The sequence below is a fragment of the Taeniopygia guttata genome, chromosome 5 (assembly GCF_048771995.1).
Source record: "Taeniopygia guttata chromosome 5, bTaeGut7.mat, whole genome shotgun sequence".
Classification (NCBI taxonomy): domain Eukaryota; kingdom Metazoa; phylum Chordata; class Aves; order Passeriformes; family Estrildidae; genus Taeniopygia; species Taeniopygia guttata.
The window spans coordinates 31,940,820-31,958,782 of record NC_133030.1 but is presented as its reverse complement, the minus strand read 5'-3'; the positions used below and the strand labels follow the sequence as shown (position 1 = coordinate 31,958,782).

Here is a 17,963-nt window from a genome sequence, read left to right as displayed (position 1 = left end):
CCTGAGACATACTTTGCATATGTGCTGCTAATGCAGTGCTGAATCAAACATCAATCCTGTGTAGGGGCAACAGAGCTGATGGTCAAGGAACAGAATCTGCAGGTGTCTTTCCCCAGGGAATTTTTCATACCTCTTTGGTGCAACCTAACCTATTACATATGTGAGAATTTGCTCTTCTGAGTATTGTTAATGATCTTCAAGGATTGTATTGTTGGCAGGGGTGATTTAGAAGGATTCAGAGGGAATATGAGAGGCCAAAACCAGCCTTCATCTACTGCCATATGTTGGATGGTGCTGTTTGACCATGAAGGTGTCTGATCCTTCAAAACATCAGTGATACAACTGCTTTCCAGTACTCATAGATAAATCAACAAAGAATATATAATTTTTTTCCTTTTGTATCTATTTTTAAGTAGATTTGAACCTGATGAAAAATACTGGAGTGATTTCACTCTTCTATTCCAAAACCAATATGAGTAGAAACCAGGGAAACACTGACAGGAAGGGAAGAGCATGCCTTTTCAGATAGCTGACACCTACTGATACACAGTCTGGAGTAGACCTGGTTTACAATTTGCTCTTCTGTCACTGGAAACAAGAAGAGGGAAGGAAAGATTGTGCTATTTTAGTTGGCACACCAGCATTTGAAGAACTGACTGCAGTTACAAAAGAGAACTACTTAAGATGGTTGCATGGTATCTCTTTTCATCTTCTCAAAAATTCAAAACACACAGTAAGTGAAGTACATTATTAGCTTGGAATGACTTAGATGAGGGCTCCTGGTAGTGAAAGAAAAACTGCATTCGTCGTAGGGACACATTAATTTTAGGGGAGCTGCCTAAAATCCATGTAGTTTCAGCTAAGCCTCATTTGGCCCTTGCCTCTGAATCAGCTCGTAGAGGCACACAGTCTGTCATATATTTAGAAAACTTTTTGCTCTACCAGAGAATCCCTCAGGATGTGTCAGTGAGTAGTTCTAATGTCTGCTCTACCTGTTCCTGCTAGGAACAAAACACTATACTACTGACAACTCAGTGCATCCCATATGCAGTATTATTTTCATCTTGGGCTGGTTTGTTGGGTTTTTTAGCTGTTGCTGGTATAGTATCATAGCAAACCTATATTTCTGGAGTATAGAGGCAGTAGTGCTGACCTTCTGGCTCAGGAACCTGTCTTACAATACTGTCTATAAACGGGTGCTGTAGATGTCATAAGAGGGAACACAAGGCAGTGATTCCCTGGAGTTGTGTTGACATCCTCGATGGTGAAAGCACAGCTGGGGCAGTTTAAGAGCAGCTTCCCTTCCAACAGGGAAGCCAGACTTTTATAATTCACACTACAGTCACCTATTGTTTTGTTTCTTGTTTTCTCAAGATATTTAGACATGTCTTGTGGGCAGAAAAGTGAAACATTGGGAGTGCCAGCTCCATGCAGCCGTAACACTCCCAGGTACACTGCAAACTTCCTCCTCACAGTTGTGCTCCTGCTATTTCACAACAAAGGTGTAGCTCCTGCCTGTGCTTTTGGTCCTGAATCTCACAACCAAAGCAACTTCAGTCTGGCCTGCACACATTGGGATATTTTTGGTGTGTAATCCTACATAGCACTGCTGGATCGCCCCAAGTGCAGTCAAGAGAGGTGAGGCTAGGATGTGTTTTAAAATGCAATTGAAAATTTGGCTTAATTAAACAGTGTTCTGCAATGATGTTATGATAGCAGTTGAAAGCTAACATAATCCTTCATGACTTTCATTTCAGCTGGAATTCTGGACAGAAATCAATACATAAGTACATAAATATCTTTTCACAACTTCAAAAGGATACTGTTAATTAAACTAAAATACTTCGTATTTGTTGACTGAATAAAACCCAACAATTCTAATTCTCCAGTCTATTAAGCCATGTGAAAGTATAAAATGGCCTTAGGACAGTCAGCTACCCAGTAAAGAATTCTTCCCACTTAGGGTTTCATTGATGAGAAGAGACAGCTGCCCATTCCCTCCCTTGTAATTGCATGTAAGAAAACAATTTGAAATAAATCTAGGTATGCTTTGTCTTCTGCCAAATTAATACTTTGGGGTAGTCATGTTATGAATGATAGCTTGGCACCTCAGGGGCAAATATCTGCAAATAGCTTGTCTTTTTGTGCCCTAGCTTCTCCTCTAATCCACTGTCAGAGGGAGTGGAGAAGCCATTTTTACTGTAGTAAAAACATTTTAATAATTTCTGTTATTACAGAGCTTGTGCCAGTTCCACATAGTTCCAGAATCTGAGATTATGCTATCACTGACTAGGGACCCTCTTCTTCACTGGTATAATCTACAGGGAGGAATTTGGGCTGCAGCATAGATTTATAGACTACTGTCTGAATTCATGTGCCAAAAATTCCTTTTAGATCACCCAGGGTGACATGTTTCTTTCAGGTTCCAGACAGCCCAGAGCAGATTGTTTGCATAAAATTTAATGGGTGCACTTAGTTTCCCATTCTTCCTATGTTAAATGAAGGTAATCTAATGGTAAATGGTAAAATCACCTGCCTGACAATGGAGGTGAGAATTACCTGGTATTCTAGGGGACACAGATAGAGGAAAAAAGTTTTGGTTTGCTTTTTAAAAGCTTTCTAGATTGGTATCTTCATCTCTCTGAATATAACTTACAGTTATATGTAACTTCCTCTGCAGCCTTACCAAGTCCAGGCCCCTAGTTGTGTCTTGCTTCTTACAATGAGGAACCACTGGGACAGATTTTTATTTTAGAATTTACTGCAACGGTGAAGTGATTAATGCAAACCTCTTGATACAACAACAGGTGTTTCTCCTTTCTGCTGCCAGTTGTTATCTTTCCTTTCATGAAGTTGGACTCTGGGGCTGGTAGTGATCATCAGTGTCAAATAACAGTAAAAAAATACATTATAAAGCACTGTCCTTTTTTTAATCCTTTTTTTATGCATCTGCATCTTCTGCATATTAGGAAACCCTCTGGCTGCTGCTGGTGAAAATTAGCAATGGGTGGAGATGCACCACTGGTGAAAAGGTCTTCCATTCAAGGGCAGACTGGGACAAGCAGTGTTTGGCACTGCTCAGAAACCAGAAGCAGAAATCTGCAAGGCTGCAGCAAAATCCCATCTGGTGCCAGCACAAGCTACTGGCATCCCCTAACAATAGCAGGTTTGCTTCCTGGCCTGCAGACAGTGTCAGCTATGCCAGAGTAAGGGCACTCCACTCCTGCCTTCTGCCAGTCACTGTCAATACCGTAAGTGCATGCTTTGGGAGTTGGTTTCAGGGAATGTTCTGCAGTTAGAAGGCACTTATGCCAGGATAAGCAGGGATAAAGTTTGTAGCCACAGGCTAAGGGCAGGATTTCAGGTTACATTTCCAGCATGCTTTACCCTTACAGTTACTGCTGCCTGGCTGCTCCTCTGCCTGTGCACTTTGCTGTGTAAGCTGTGATCATACCTGTGTGATCATGATGTGAGCCACATCTGGGAACCTTAGGGGTTTAGATGGTTTTTGTCTAATCAAACTACCCCTAAATCAGTTTGTTTCTTTTATTCACTGCCACAGCCATGAATAAAAGCTGTGGAGGGACTTGTGCTGCACCAAGGCTGGAGAGGTACCCCGTGCGTGAATGTGTCAATTATGATTTTTAAAAAAGGAATATAAGAGAATAAATGTAAAAATATTGACTCCATGAGCTACTCATGTTTCATCCCTTCTATCATGATGCTAGGGTAGATTTCTGTTTTGGAAAACTAACAATACACCAGTGATAATGCACAGGAGATTCACAGACATTGTGTTGAATTCCTAGGACTGCTGGTCCCGGCTTTTAGCAAAACCAGCGAGAGTTTTTAGGTATAATGAGTATACCTAATATTATGTGAATACTTATTAGTAATTGTATTTATGCTTCAATTTTTTTGAGAATCCTGAACAAAGAAACAGCGAAATGCACTTTAACAAAGTGTTATATAATAATTTAAATATTTATAAATAGTAATTTTAAAATATGTGAGAGTTAACTTTGTACTCACTTGTTTCTACAGTTTTCACATCATTGCTGATTTTATAAAACTCATAGATGAGTGATGGTTTTAGCTTCATGAGTGCTAGTATCTCTGTCATGAATGTAGGTGACATGCTGACAGACCACGTTACATTTTCATTCCTAGCCAATAATACCAAATTGAGAAGTGAATACCTAATCTATTTGTATTAATCTTGCTAATAAAGAGCCTGATGGAGTTAGAAGAGTTGAACTGGAATTGTTTTACCATTACTTTTATCCAAGTACAAGTCATAGGCAGTGTGTGGATAAGCTACTCCTGCATTATTTTGTCCAGTTCAGATTTACATACGTAAAACAGGAGGTTTCTTTGCCTTTTCCTCTGCAAAGAGTTTATGCTTTTTGAGCTTTTGCTGTGCAAACTGTCTGTGGGAAGTGTCTGCTCACACCTGGGGGAAATACACAAAGCAAAGTGCCTTTAATTGCTTCTGGAACAGTACAGAGAATTGTTTAGACTAGATTTACTTTTCTGATTTGTGCTTAGAGACAGAGCTGACCTCTGCCAGAACTACAAAGAGCACCCAGCTGAGGCTGTTAACATCTCTTAGGAAACTGTTCAGGAATGAACCTAGCTCACTGCCCAGTGCTGTAGTGATTACAGTAAATCCTCATCTTCTGCTGACTTCAGCAGGGTGTTTGCAGACAGCAGTTCTGATTCAAATGGGATCTCAGACCCCAAAGAATGTAAAACATGTATCAAAATCTACTCATAATAGCAGTTTTCTTTAGCAGCTTTCATTTATAATATTTCAAACATATGTTTTTCATTGAAAACATATGACTGGCCTGCTTGAGGGCAGTGTGAGAAAAAGAAAGCTCCATGTCATATCCAAGAGAGCAGCAGTGCTTTCTTGTCTTTTTCCTTAGGCACTGTGATCTCACCTAGTAGAAATCAGGTCCCATCACAGAGCTGTGCTCCAGTGTCTGCATTATCCAGTTAAGTGTCCTTATTTCCCTGGTTCCTATATCAACTGAAGGACTGATACAATCATTTACATTACTGTTTCTGACATTGTCCTTGCAGACAGTATTATGGGCATTGCTACAGTTTCTCTGTAGTTATCTCAATCCTTACCTCCTTTTATTTGGCGTCCTTGTCTCCTTGTTTTGTGAATCTCTTATAATGCCCTGTTTGCACTCTGCTTCCAAGGTAGTAAAGGTACCTACTGCCCATCCTTTCTGTTGCTGGATATCTGTGGATCTAAAAAGAGATACAATGCTGATGTCATCACTTGTACTGTATTGAAAAATTGTTCATTGTTTTACATTATCCATGTATATTGTATGACTGGTGAATGACTGGTGAAGTACATGTGAGACGGTGCAGAATAGGTATCTCAGTTACAGCTCTGCAGTGGGTAGGTTTGGTCTAGCTCCAGTTCATATGCACATGTATCACAAATGCTGGTACATTAATTAGCAGAGTCTAATCTAGAAACTACATATTTAGTACAACGAAGAACAAGGTCTCTCCTTTTGTCCTTAAGGACAGCACAGTAGGACATAAAAGTAATACAGCTGTCTAATACATGGAGAGCCAGCAAGACTACATCTCAAAAACAGACTGTAACCTGTACACAGGGACGTGAGAGCACTAATTTAGAGAGAGACACAACTTGAAGTTTACAAATAAGAGGCTATACAGGTCCCTACAAATATTAACTGATCTCGAAGCCAGATGGAAAATGGCTTCTGGTTTTTGACTTTCTCCCAAACTGCTTATTACAGAAAGAAGTCATTTTTTCTTTTTTTGGCTATTATTTGTAAATACAAGTGAAGTATAGAGTGGTGGCTAAAGCAACCAAATCACAGAAGCACTCCTTGCTTCTTCTCAAAATGTCTGGTCTGCTTCAAAGGCAATATTCTGCTCATTGCTGCTCTGGTCTGTGCTTCAAAGGCAGTATTCTGCTCATTGCCTGGCACTGCAGGCAAGACCCAGCTTCTCCTCCCAGCTCACAGGCCCCACATCTCTGGTGTCTTTCACCAAGCTTAGGGAGTTGCTACCTGTGCACAGGTAGCACTTTCTGCTCTCTCTTCTGCTCAACACTTCAGGTGTCTTTCTTGGCCACACATCATCTTTTGGCAGCACATCGCTTCCTAGAAGCTGTAAACTAGATTAGTTTGAACACCAGAAAATACTTTGACATTCACGAATATAATAATCTTTTTACTGTTTTGCCAGTAATACCGTTTACTTTCATCTTAGTTGTCCTTTAAACAGCATCAGCGTGCCTGAGATGTGTACCTCAGTTTTAACAGGTTATGTTTGTTATTTGAGGTTTCCTTTAAAGTGCTGAAGGTGGAGGCTCTGGAATCCTGGCATCTCAGGTCTGAGAAAGTGCCAGGAAATGAGTGACACTGAAGCGTTTGTGTATGGAATATTTAAGTCAAGCGAAGGATAAAACAAAAACTATGTAAGTGATAGAAGGTGAATGTGACTGTTCAGTACCTTGTTTTTATTATAGCAATAAGGAACTTAGGAAGTGTTACACCATTTTTGTTTTGAATGTACAGCAGTAGTGAAAGTTACCTTTTGTTTGGTGCTTGTTCTGTTCACAAGTAGGTGTAGGGGAACACACAGTAACCTCTACATGCTTTGCAAAGAGTCCATAACACATTCATAACCGAGTGCAGTTACACTGCAGAGTACTCTTGCAGATGCAGTTACCATATGGAAAAAGTTTCCCATGCCTAACTAAGGAATATATTTAGGCCATTTCAGCCACATAAAGGAAATGAATGTACAGCAGAGGTCAGTGCCCTAGTTGTTCTGTGCCAGAAATTCTTAGAGGTGGTATTTATACTGAAGTATTCATTATCTATAGCATGTTTATAAATATGTCTGCTAACTCTATACAACATTTCTGCTTGTAGAAACTCTTATAATAACATATACACCAGGGTTTCATTTATCCTTCTCCCAGCCTCATTGTTCTTTTTTCTTTATAATTAATTTAATTGTCCAAAACTGCCATCTTAAGTTTTGTTCTTTTCTCTTGTTCTTTTTTGTTCCTCTCTTCTCCCTCCCCAGATTATTGCAAGTCATTGTGCACTATATATAGTTCTGCTTTCTGCTTTCCAGATGCTGGGAGCTTGGCTGACATCCTTATAGCATTCCAGACTAATTCTCTCTCTGTCGCACTCACAGACATCTATGCAAAACAAATTTATTGAGCTCAATGTATCAAGAAAATTCTGATAGTTTTCTTTGTAGAATACAGATTAATATTTAGTAAAATTTACTCATGTTAAATTTTTGCTGGCTTTATACTCAGTTGCTGTACCTCATATTCATTGTTGTGATGGCTCAATATATGGTTCTTGCTGACTTACATATTTCATAAAATATTTAATCTCTGTACACATATTACTGTGTATTTCAATTATTTACGTCTGATATAGACAGACAAATTTCACTTCTGGTTTAACTGTAGTACAGTGGAATATCAGGATCAGATTCGGGGTGTTTTGGCCCAAAATGCAGAAGTTGCACAGCAAAGTCAATAGAGTGGGAAAGTATATACAATTTGAGCCACAGCTGTAGAATCAGTTTGGATGTGATTAGAAACTTATTACAGCTATCCAAATCAACACTAATTTCCAGGAAAATTAACTTTCTGCTCTATTTCTTTTGTGAGCTGGTGCTGGTATGCTCATAAGAGCTTCCCACCAGGCAAGTGACTGTTTTGGTAATGGTAAGTAGCTCCCATATAGGGTATGTAGTATTCCTAGCTTATAAAGCAGTTTGGACTAGCAAAAAACACAGAACAAATCTGTAGTTTTCATTTATCAACAATTAGTAATGTCTTGCACCAGTGCAGTATTTCTTAATTGGAAGGATCCCAATTTCAGGTCCATATTTACACTGAAATTTGCTAGAACCAATGTATTTGGATCCTTTGTGCACTATTGAAATGCAGCTGTGGTACAACATGGCAAGTGTTTAGGGCAGGAAGCAAGGAAATTATGTCTAATCAAAATTGCAGTGGGAATTGATTGGCAAAGCATATTTACCCTGAAGATGGGGCTGTACCACCAAACATTGGACAATCCTGGTTGCTGCTTTGGCACAGTAATTCAATACAAATGCAAAGAACTATTAGATGTGAGACTTGGGTTAAATTTCTCTGCAATGTTTTGCAGACTGCCTCAAATGTGTGTAGGCCACGGCTTATTCTCCCTCCAGACAGCACTCTGTTCCCCCTCAGAATATTGCCTTGGAGAAGACTGAGCCCTCTTCCACCACTAACCCTCTTCCTGCAGCATCTGCTCCTGAGAATTGCAACAGCCTAGCTGTGAGAAGGGCAGAGAAAAACAGAGTGCTCTGGCTCTGTGCCATTGCTTCATTTCCATAGTGCTTACTTAATGTCATAAACATACAAAGTCTACAAAACATCGGCAGAGTTGTGAGGCCAGATAAAATCTGGTTCCTGGGATCTGTACAATCCAGTGAGTGCTCTATGAGGCCGATGAGAAGCAGCTTCCCTGGTGGTTTCCTGCCTTGGGATTCCAGAAGAACCATGGTCCCAGGTGCTGCTGCCAGGGCTGCCCCATGGCAGCTCGCACATAAATATTAGTATCAGCCTGTCACTTGCTGTGCTCCACTTCCAAAGAGACTGCAACAGTCCCCACCCAGAGTCTCTCACAACACAAGGAGCGTGTCATTCAAACCAGAAAATAGCTGCAGTTCAGCACAGGGTTGGTGGGAAAGGATCATGCAGGACATGTTACAGAAGCTGTCCTGGCATCCCACTCTGCTGAAGACTGGCTGGGAGAGGCTGAAGGCGATGGTTGTTCTGGGAGCCTAACAAGGGGCGGCATTGTTCCTGGGCCTATCAGTTGGTTTCTGATTCACCCGCAGCCAATGTGCCGTGATCAGATCACAGCTGGCCCAAGGATACCCTTTCCAGTGCATTTAGTGCTTGGAACAGCCCCAGGTTTCAGGAACACATGGTGAGGAGGAGGGGACAGCTGTGAGACAGAGAAGGGAACTGATTTTTTGCCTTCTCTCAAGATGAGCTTTTCTTTCATAATTTGATTGTGTTAATAGCATTCCAGGTAGTAAAATTAATTTGGAGCCTATGTAGATCTGGATGAAGGGCAGACAGAGGGAGAGGTGGGTGGAGGAGGCAGCAGTTGCTTGCTGGCTGCATGCCCCCACCAGCAGTGCCCTCTCTCACTGGTCAGTTGTGCAACTGCTCGTGACAGATCATAGATTGATCCCACTGGATCAGCCTGTCTTTTCTTTCTGCTCCAAGCTCTGAGATAGCTTTGTTTGTCTCTCTCCTGGAAGTTATATAGCTGCTACGTCCCAGTGGGTGTATCTGGCAGTAGCTGAGCTTCCTTGTATATGAGCAGTGCCTGACTTCATGGCGAGAGAGGGGAATGTCCTGAGTGTCACAGGGGACAGAGTGAGACTTAAGTTCTAGAGGTGAACCTTTTCATTCATCATTGCAGCGCAGTGCTTCTGAGTGATTCCTGACTTTTTGTTCCAATTCCCTCTTAAGCAATAACACACCATTCCTCACCTCCTATCCTAAGTGTCTCTGGGTTTTGTAATCAGTTTTGCTGTTTCACCTAGAAGTGGCTGCAATTCAGGGAGGAATGAACTGATGCCTGCCTGTTTACAGATCCTTAAATCTGTAATCTCCTTGTCATCCTGCAAGTCCTCCACTTCCCAGCAAGAATTTTCATCTCTCCTTCCCAATCTTCCAAATCCAGCATGAGAAATGCAGATAAATAGAAGTGGCATGTGCTGTCATCTCTGCTCCACTGCAGAATGTCAGTAATAAACTACACCTTGTCAGGGAAATCTGTAATTCTCTACCTACAGTCTATACTTTGTAGGCCTATAAAGTACTTGAATGCTTGAGAAAATTGATCTGTTAATCAACAAAGGTAATAAGCCAACATTTTTTCTCCTTCCCTTTACAGGGCCCCAATTCTATAAAGAGTCATAGAAGCCAAACATTGAAAAAGACCTGCAGTGTAATTGAGTCCATCTCCTAGTAGTGTGGGGGTGTTCTGTACTACAGATTTTTATTGTTGTGTCAGCCTGGTTTTAAATGACCTCTGCAAAATGATTTATGCATTTTCTGAAAATATTATGCTTAGCCTAACACATCCCAACATTTTGAAGGTTTTCCTGATACATTTATCTAATTGGTTACCATAAAAGTTAATCCAGTTTATTTCAGTTAAACCTTTCCTCTTCTGCAGCATAGTTCATTCTACTGAAAAAACAATTCCCTTTTCCTTTAAAGGGGCTAGTGGGACAGCAAGTCTGCTGTTTGGCCCGGCTGCAGTCGGATCTCATTTTTCAACCCCACCCTTCCTCTTCTCTGAGAAGGAGGGCAGTCTTCATATTTTCCCTTTAAGCTGAGCTATGAAAAATAACTGTTTGCCAAGATCTTTCACCTTGGCTGTATACCCTCACAGATGTTTTCTGCAGCATAAACAAAGCAGCAAAGAATGTTGAGGCACGAGGGAGTCACGATAGTTGGGATGGGAGAGATCAGGCTGGAGAATTATGACTCCAGCCACTTGGCTGTAGTTTGCCTTTCAGAAATGCACAAGAGCTGCTCCCACTGCTCAAGGAGCAGAGCCTGCTGTAAAATCATCCACAGCTTGATATAACATGAGCTTTCAGCCATGCAGTCTAAGCATATGTAATGCACGCATCACCACTACAGTGCAAATTAAGAATAGTGATAAATCTGACTGGTAAGACCAAGTTCTCAGTTGTTCCTCAGCCATCTCCCTGCTCAGAGAGAGATGGTGGCAGCCATTGCAATTGGGAGAATAGGAAAAATTGTGGGAAGAATTGTGTCGTGCGTTATACCAAATGAATGGTAAAATCTGGCTTCACACCCCAGGGCTTAAATTATAGTAATTGGTAATAAATGGTAATAGTGTCCAGAACTTCACAGTTTTATCATGGACTTTGCCAGCTCCAAGTGTCTTTTGACTACAGCTGTGTCAATGAAACAGAGGATAGGTCTTGAGTATCACAGCTTTATCGTGTAAGAGAATTTGCTGAAGCAAGTGAAACATTCTGAATTTTGTTGGGGTACAATGTCACTTTGTCTATTCTGCCATGTTTTTGACCAATTGAAATGTTCAGATGACTGTTTAGTAAGTTCCTGCTGCAGATTTTGAAGGGAATCAATTTGGACAAAATAAAGGCAAGATTTGTTAGGACTGGCAACTTATATGAAAACAAGGAGATACTCTTCCTGAAACAAGTATTTCTAACTGATTGAATACAATGCACAGCTATGAGTCCTGTAAGATCCTGATGAGATTCTAGCTGGTGACAGTAATGTGGCTGTCCACCTAAGCCTCACTGTTGACTCAAAATACTACTTTGAGCCATTGGAAAAGTTTCTTACTGTAAACAAGTTTAGCTCTTAGCAGCCTTGAAAGGAAATTCATAATTACCACTGCAAACCACCTGGCACAGATGAAAGGCATCAGGAATCTGGGCAATACTTAAGCAATTGAAGGTTTGGGAGGGAACCTCAAAACCTCCTGTTGTTACATATGAATCACAAAGAACTTACTGGTTGTGTTTGAGTATATCCCAGAGGATCAGTTCATGAGCCCTTCTGTATATTCTGGTGGGTTGAGAGGCACCAAAACAAAGAAGACCATGGTTGGAAAGATTTGCATATTAAGGAAAAGAGTGTGGAATGTATGTATTATGTGTAGTAAGATTGTGGAACTAATGGCTTATGACAGGGATACAACTATGGAATTAATGTGATTTGGCTGGCAGGCATTAATATGGAGTGGACAATTTTGGAGGAAGCAGAGCAGCGATGCAAAAGACTGTAACTGAAGCTAGGCCCTTGCATAGGAGCTATATGGAGAGGGCTTCTTACACATATATGCAAGAGTGAACAGAGTTTATCCCTATGTATTATTAGGAAGTAGATAAAGATTTTTATTTGTATTTGTAGGGTGGAAGAAGCTTTTACTCTCTATTGACTTGGCATGAAGAGGCCTTTTGAGCATACATCCTTCTGTTTTGTGTGGCTATGATTTAACTGTTGTCATAGTTTTGTTGTTTAGACCTCCTAAACATATTTAAGTTTTTCTATGGAGAAAACTGAGATTAATATGTTTATGACTATCAAAAGTATTGAAGATAAATCTAATTATTGTGTATACCAGATCCCAAGATCTACTGCTCTAAGTACTCTCAAGCATCCTGCTTGCTTAAAGGGTGATGAAGTTGGTTCATGTTTCATGGAGGTCCCAGAGCTCACTGGCAGTTCTAGTGTTAGGGTTGTATCAGCCAAAGTTCCTGAGAAACAGACCCTGTTAAAAACATCGCTACGTTTTTCAAAATTATCTCATTCTTTAAGTATTTTTCTGTGCCTGTGTAAGGTCTCATGTTAAGATTCAGACTCTTTCTCAGCTGCTCAATATTTGTTCAAGCTAATATACAAGAGAAAATAATCTCTGAAATGTTATTTGTAGTCATTTGGAAGTCCACATCAGTACATGTCACACTGACGTAAACTGGTTAGGGCTTTTTTCAAGGAAAATAATTTCTTCAGCACATTGGTAGCTCCAGGTGATATGCTGTGATTCTTAGATCAAGCTCCATTTGTTCACTGTGAGTTCAGCTGTTCTCCTGGCAGTTTTTAGAGAACATAATTTGTTCAGAGACGTCTCACGTCTGCTGATGGAGAAGTTCTCACCTGGGACCAGCATACTCCTGGCTCTCCCTATGTCCAACTAGTACATGCACTTCTGTGCTAAAAGCAGGGAGTGTACAGAGATTATGAGAGGGCTGTCGTAGCAGTGGGCGAGCTGGTTCTGAACTGAGGGGAAGAAATGTGAGTGCCAAGAACAAACCAGCAAAGAGCTATGGATGAATGAAGTGTGGCAGAACTGTGCAAATGGTGTTTTTGTGGAAAGGATTTTGTCTGTCCTGTGCATATTTCTACTATGTATGCCAGCCTATATAGAAATGTCCCCCCGAATTATCAGCTTTTCCATGACTCCAGCATGTTCCTGCAGCCAGTCCAGTCTGGGATCTGTTTTTCTGGGTAGTGGAAGAGTACAGATTCTTCTGGTCTCTTTAGTGTTGGAAGCAGCTAAATATAATTGTCTTGAAAGCAGGAAACAAAATGTTGAGGTATATGCCAGCCTGTAACTCAGCCACAAACCTACCCTCTTTGAGCAACACCTCAGCATGCCAGTGAACAAACACTAACACAATTGCTCTCTCACCACTGCTAGGAAAGAGTGGCACAAGAATACTGCAGGAGACTAACACCTTTCCTTGGCTGGAGCCTTGGTTGCATAAGGAAATTGAGCAGAATCACCATTCTGTAATTACTACCACCTCATAAGCAGTATTTCACAATACCTCTGCCATTCAGTCTGTTCAAAAGAAGGCTTTACATGTAGATGTGGGAGGCCTTCACTCAGACACTTAGTTTGCTCCACATAAACCATTCCAGCCATTCCAGCTTGGTACACGTTACCAGCCATGACGTCTCACCCTACAAGGTCCTTTCAAAACATGGTTTGTCATCTCAGCTCTGGGATCCAAGAGATACAGCATCATAGAAATGTAGGTTAAGGAGGGACCTCTGGAGGTCTCTAGTCCAACATCCTGATAAAAGCAGAACTGTTGCCAGCATTTAACAGGTCAGCTGTGATTTTGTCTAGCCAAGTCATGAAACTATGCAAGAATGGGGATTGCACAACTTCTCTGAGTAACCCATTCCAAGACTGTACTGTTCACTCAGTGAAAAGGTTTTTTCCAATGCTCAATGCAAACACAGTAGGAGATCCTCCACGCTTATACTGACATATCTGAAAGATCCACAGGTGGGTTAAGACATACCTGATCCTCTGAAGTTCACATCCATCTCTCACCACCCTAGCTCTGCCATGTTGCTTCTTTTGTTGCTTTCACCAGCAAAAAATTACAGCTGACCTGTTAAGTGCTGGCAACAGTTCTGCTTTTATCAGGCAACTAAAAACTGGACCTGAAAGCTGATGAGCGCTATCCAGATAGAAGGTTGTTCACATGGACATTTTTTGCACCTACTGATGGTAAAATTACATTACTGAAAAGACCCTCAATAGAACCAAGGATGACCTGTATAACACTGGCTACAGACTCTTCTCTAGTCACTGTGCCGTAAACATAATGGCTTATATCTGACCTAGGGAATTCCCATAAAGCTGTGATTTGATGATGTTAAGAAATAGAGAATATGAGAGTACTTTGGCATTGCACTACTTTAATTTGGCAGCAGCCTTTTTGAGGAGCCAGATACAGGGTTTGATGGAACAGTACTCATATTGCTTGTAGCTGCTGTGAACCTTAGTAATTTTATGTCTTTGGGAGAAAGGTATTAAATGTCAGCCACTCCTCACAGTGTAGAATAGCACAAAGCAGCCCTGCATAGCCCTAGGTTATGTCTATTACTAAAGATTTGCAGAATCAAACAAAACACAGCAGTGAGTCTTTTTCATTCTTCTGATTGCATGTGCAGACATTGGAGTCGCTCCTGTGCTGTCTTTATGTGTGCAAAACGCTTTGCTGGAATTTCAAAATTATTTCCCTTGCAGCTCTAGTTTCTTACTAGAAAGAAATCATCTTGAGAGCTGATAATAGCAACTGAAAGTGGTTTTGCCTTCTTGTCACCTGTCCCACTCCACTGCTAGACACCATAAACTGTCACCACAAAATTTTTTACTAATGAATCTATTGCTTCTTTACTTACTAAAAAGAGCCATCATTTTCATTTTTGTACCAATAAGTTTTCCTTTTCTATACCCTTAAAAATAAAATCACTTTCCTTTCATGTCCAAAACATATTTCTGAAGAAACAACTTTAAAATTGTTTTTAAAAAGATGATCCCTGGTTGAATTGTCAGCACTGCTTTCTGCTTCACCCTGTGCTCTCCCTGGAGTTCTCTCAGTCACATACCTGACCTGAGCCTAATTAGTTTGTAAGAGCTAGAAAGTTTGCCGCCCGCGGTGTGGCTGTGAGCCAGACAGGCAGAGTTCTCTGTGCCTGGTACTGTAATTGTTGTGAAACCTTGCTTGATGGACAGAAAGTTATTCTGTTGTTTGGAATTTTTTTTCCCCCACAAATGTCCTGGAAATATGCAGGAGTGCATTTAGAAGCTCAGAGATTTGACTCTTTACAGGCCATGGTACCAGAAAGATCTTATGTCCTTAACATTGTTGGGAACCAAAGTGGATTAAGAGGACTTTCATTTTGAATAATATTTTTTTTTAACTTTACACATTTTGTCCTGCTTTTACAAAAGTCCATATTATTTTGTAAGGTTTGTTTGTGATTCTTGTCTCACAGCAGAACCTTTATTAGGTCCTGAAGAGCAGTGTTTATGTTGCTAGAACAACAGGACTTATTACTGTGCTTCTATTTACCAAAATAAGAGGCTCATTTTGCAACATGACCTCTTATAATCAGTCATCATGAATAGTCCTGTTGACTTCTTCAAGGCTACTTGTGTCTGTAAGGATTAGTACTGCTCTTTGTGGAGCCCTAGTACTCAAGTGTGGTAGGGAAGAACCTTTCTGCCATGACAGGAGGCATGGAATGGGCCACCTGTCTTTCCATGCCACTGCACAGCAGAGGAACAAAGTGCAGCCTGGTGGTGTGAGCCACTTCATTAGTATCTTGTTTAACCATGTCTATTTCCTTCCTTCTACTAAGGCCATGTGGATTTTTCCAAAGTATGTGCAGTAAATGTGCTCTTGTCACGTGGTTATTGTGGCACTGTAATCTTCTCTCCCTCCTGAATTATCAGTTTCAATATAATTTTTCATTTTTGTTGGGGCAATGCAGCACTTGGAAAATGAGGGCCTAGAAGGCATGTAAGAGCCAGGCATTGCATGGACAGGCTCTGTGCAGCATCCACAATGTAGTTCTACCAGTTTGTCTCAGACTTAGCTAGTCTTGCTCTTACAGTCTGGAGTTCTCAGCTTTGCTACTCATGTACCCTGGTCCCAGGTTGCAGTGTACTTGTTTGTCCAGTCCTTGTGCTCTATCAAGCTGGTACCCATTCCACACACTCTCCTGAATCTACTGTCCTCATTTCTAGGCCTAAATATCTGCCAGAATCGCCATGCAATTTACCCAGTCAGACTGTCAAGTCTTTCATCAGTCAGACCCTTAACTGATGCTCTAAAAATATCCCATGAATTTCACAATGACTTGTACTGACTACTGGTCTGGAAGTTCTGCTTTGGAAATTGAATCTTTAATGAACTGCTGCAAGCAGCTTTTTGTTAAGTCACCCCATATGTTTTTAACAACACTGCCCACAGAGTAGTTAAAGTACAATTCCACATCCATTCCAGCTAACCTAAACCAGGGCTGCTATTGCCCAGCTATGCTCCAGTGTCTTCTCAATACAAGGAATGATTTGTATCTGACCCTGCAATAGCATAGTTCAGGGAGCTAAAGTGGATGAAAATTAACACTGAAAAAAAGTAAGTTTTCACATCTCCTGGACCAATTTTTTGCAAGTCTGGATGAGCACCAGTGGAGTACAAGAAAGGAGATGAGGACTGTAATCAGGAGATATCAGAGACAGAGTTGATGCAGCCACAGTTCAGGTCAGATTATACTGTTGCAGAATCACAGACTTTCTCATTGGTTTTTACCCTTGTATGTTCACAATGTAAGAAGCACTAAAAGTCACTATAATTTGATTGTAGGGAAGTAATCAGATTATTTGGATAAGAAAGCTCAAACACTACCAGAATTAGAGATTATAATTATTAGGTGTATGTATGGCATGATTGAATTTTCAAGATTAAGCGTTCAGTGCTGATCTGAGTCTTTAATTCAGTCTGGTAGTAAAATTAAAATCAAGAAGAAATGAACATAATTCCTAGAAAGACAGTGGGAATTATTTCCACTACTGAGTTGAATGTAGTCCTAAGTGTTTTCTGGACTTCAGGAAACCTAGCAAATAATTTTGGTTGTATTTGGTTGAATCCTTGTTTTGTTGTCAGCACACAAGAGTATGAATAACTAATGTTAAAACCACTATATCAGTGATTTTAATCCCATTGTCCATGGTTCCACCAAGGTCCACTGACTTCTAATCAGTCTGCAAAATATAAACAAAACCACAAAAAACACTGCCAGGAGACTTAAATTCACAACATGGTGATCAGGCACTTCTTTGGAAAATGGCCCCTGTTCCAGGTAATTTCTGTAAATGAGAAACCTAAACAGCAGGGAAGAAATTATCAGTTGCAGATCACTATCGTGTGTCCAACCTCAGGCTGTTAGGGATGTATGGGAATCAATCCCATCTGATAGCAGTTTAGGCACCATTATAAATGAGTTGTTTCTGTAAAGGTCCTTGAGAATGGATGACTGCATCACAAAAAACAGCTTTACATTTTGGATTAAATGAATTTATGATGGTAATCCCAACAGAAAAAGAATAAGAGGAAAACTCTAATTGGAGCTGAGCAAGCCTCTCAGCTCTGGAATTGATCCATTGGTTGTGAGATTGGTGGGAGAGGTTTGAACCAGTCTTTAGCTTTCTGTAAAAAGAGTATTCAACTTAACTCTTCATCAACATTAAGCTTTGTTTAAAAATTAAGGCTGCAAAAGTTAAGTTGTTTTAAAAGGTCTCCATTCTAGAAATGTGCTCCTATCTTTTCTCTTATCTTTGGAATTGCTAGTTTATCCAACATAAAAAAAATTCACAGACAAATTTGGTCTTCAATTTCTATGAGTGTGATCAGTGCTTTAAAAGCCCTGGAAGCAATGGCTGTGTTTATTTCCAGAAGTCCAAGAATAAGCTGATATTGCTATTTTTAATCTATCCGGAAATATGCAAAGAAGAGAGCTTAATTGCAAACAGACCAAACCT

The 17,963-nt window shown here is 40.5% G+C and overlaps 1 protein-coding gene and 1 long non-coding RNA gene across 11 annotated transcripts in view; one reads left to right on the top strand and one right to left on the bottom strand.

Annotated features, from left to right (window-relative positions):
• Positions 1 to 17,963, top strand: part of RAD51B (RAD51 paralog B) — a 424,230-nt gene that overhangs the window by 347,883 nt on the left and 58,384 nt on the right. The window lies entirely within an intron of this gene.
• The window catches only part of LOC115495520 (uncharacterized), a 48,525-nt gene that overhangs the window by 3,190 nt on the left and 27,372 nt on the right, over positions 1 to 17,963 (bottom strand). For all 3 annotated transcript variants that reach the window (XR_012056350.1, XR_003960760.4, XR_012056349.1), the window contains one exon: positions 5,140 to 5,265. This is a non-coding gene — a long non-coding RNA (uncharacterized lncRNA). The remainder of the gene's footprint in view (positions 1 to 5,139; positions 5,266 to 17,963) is intronic.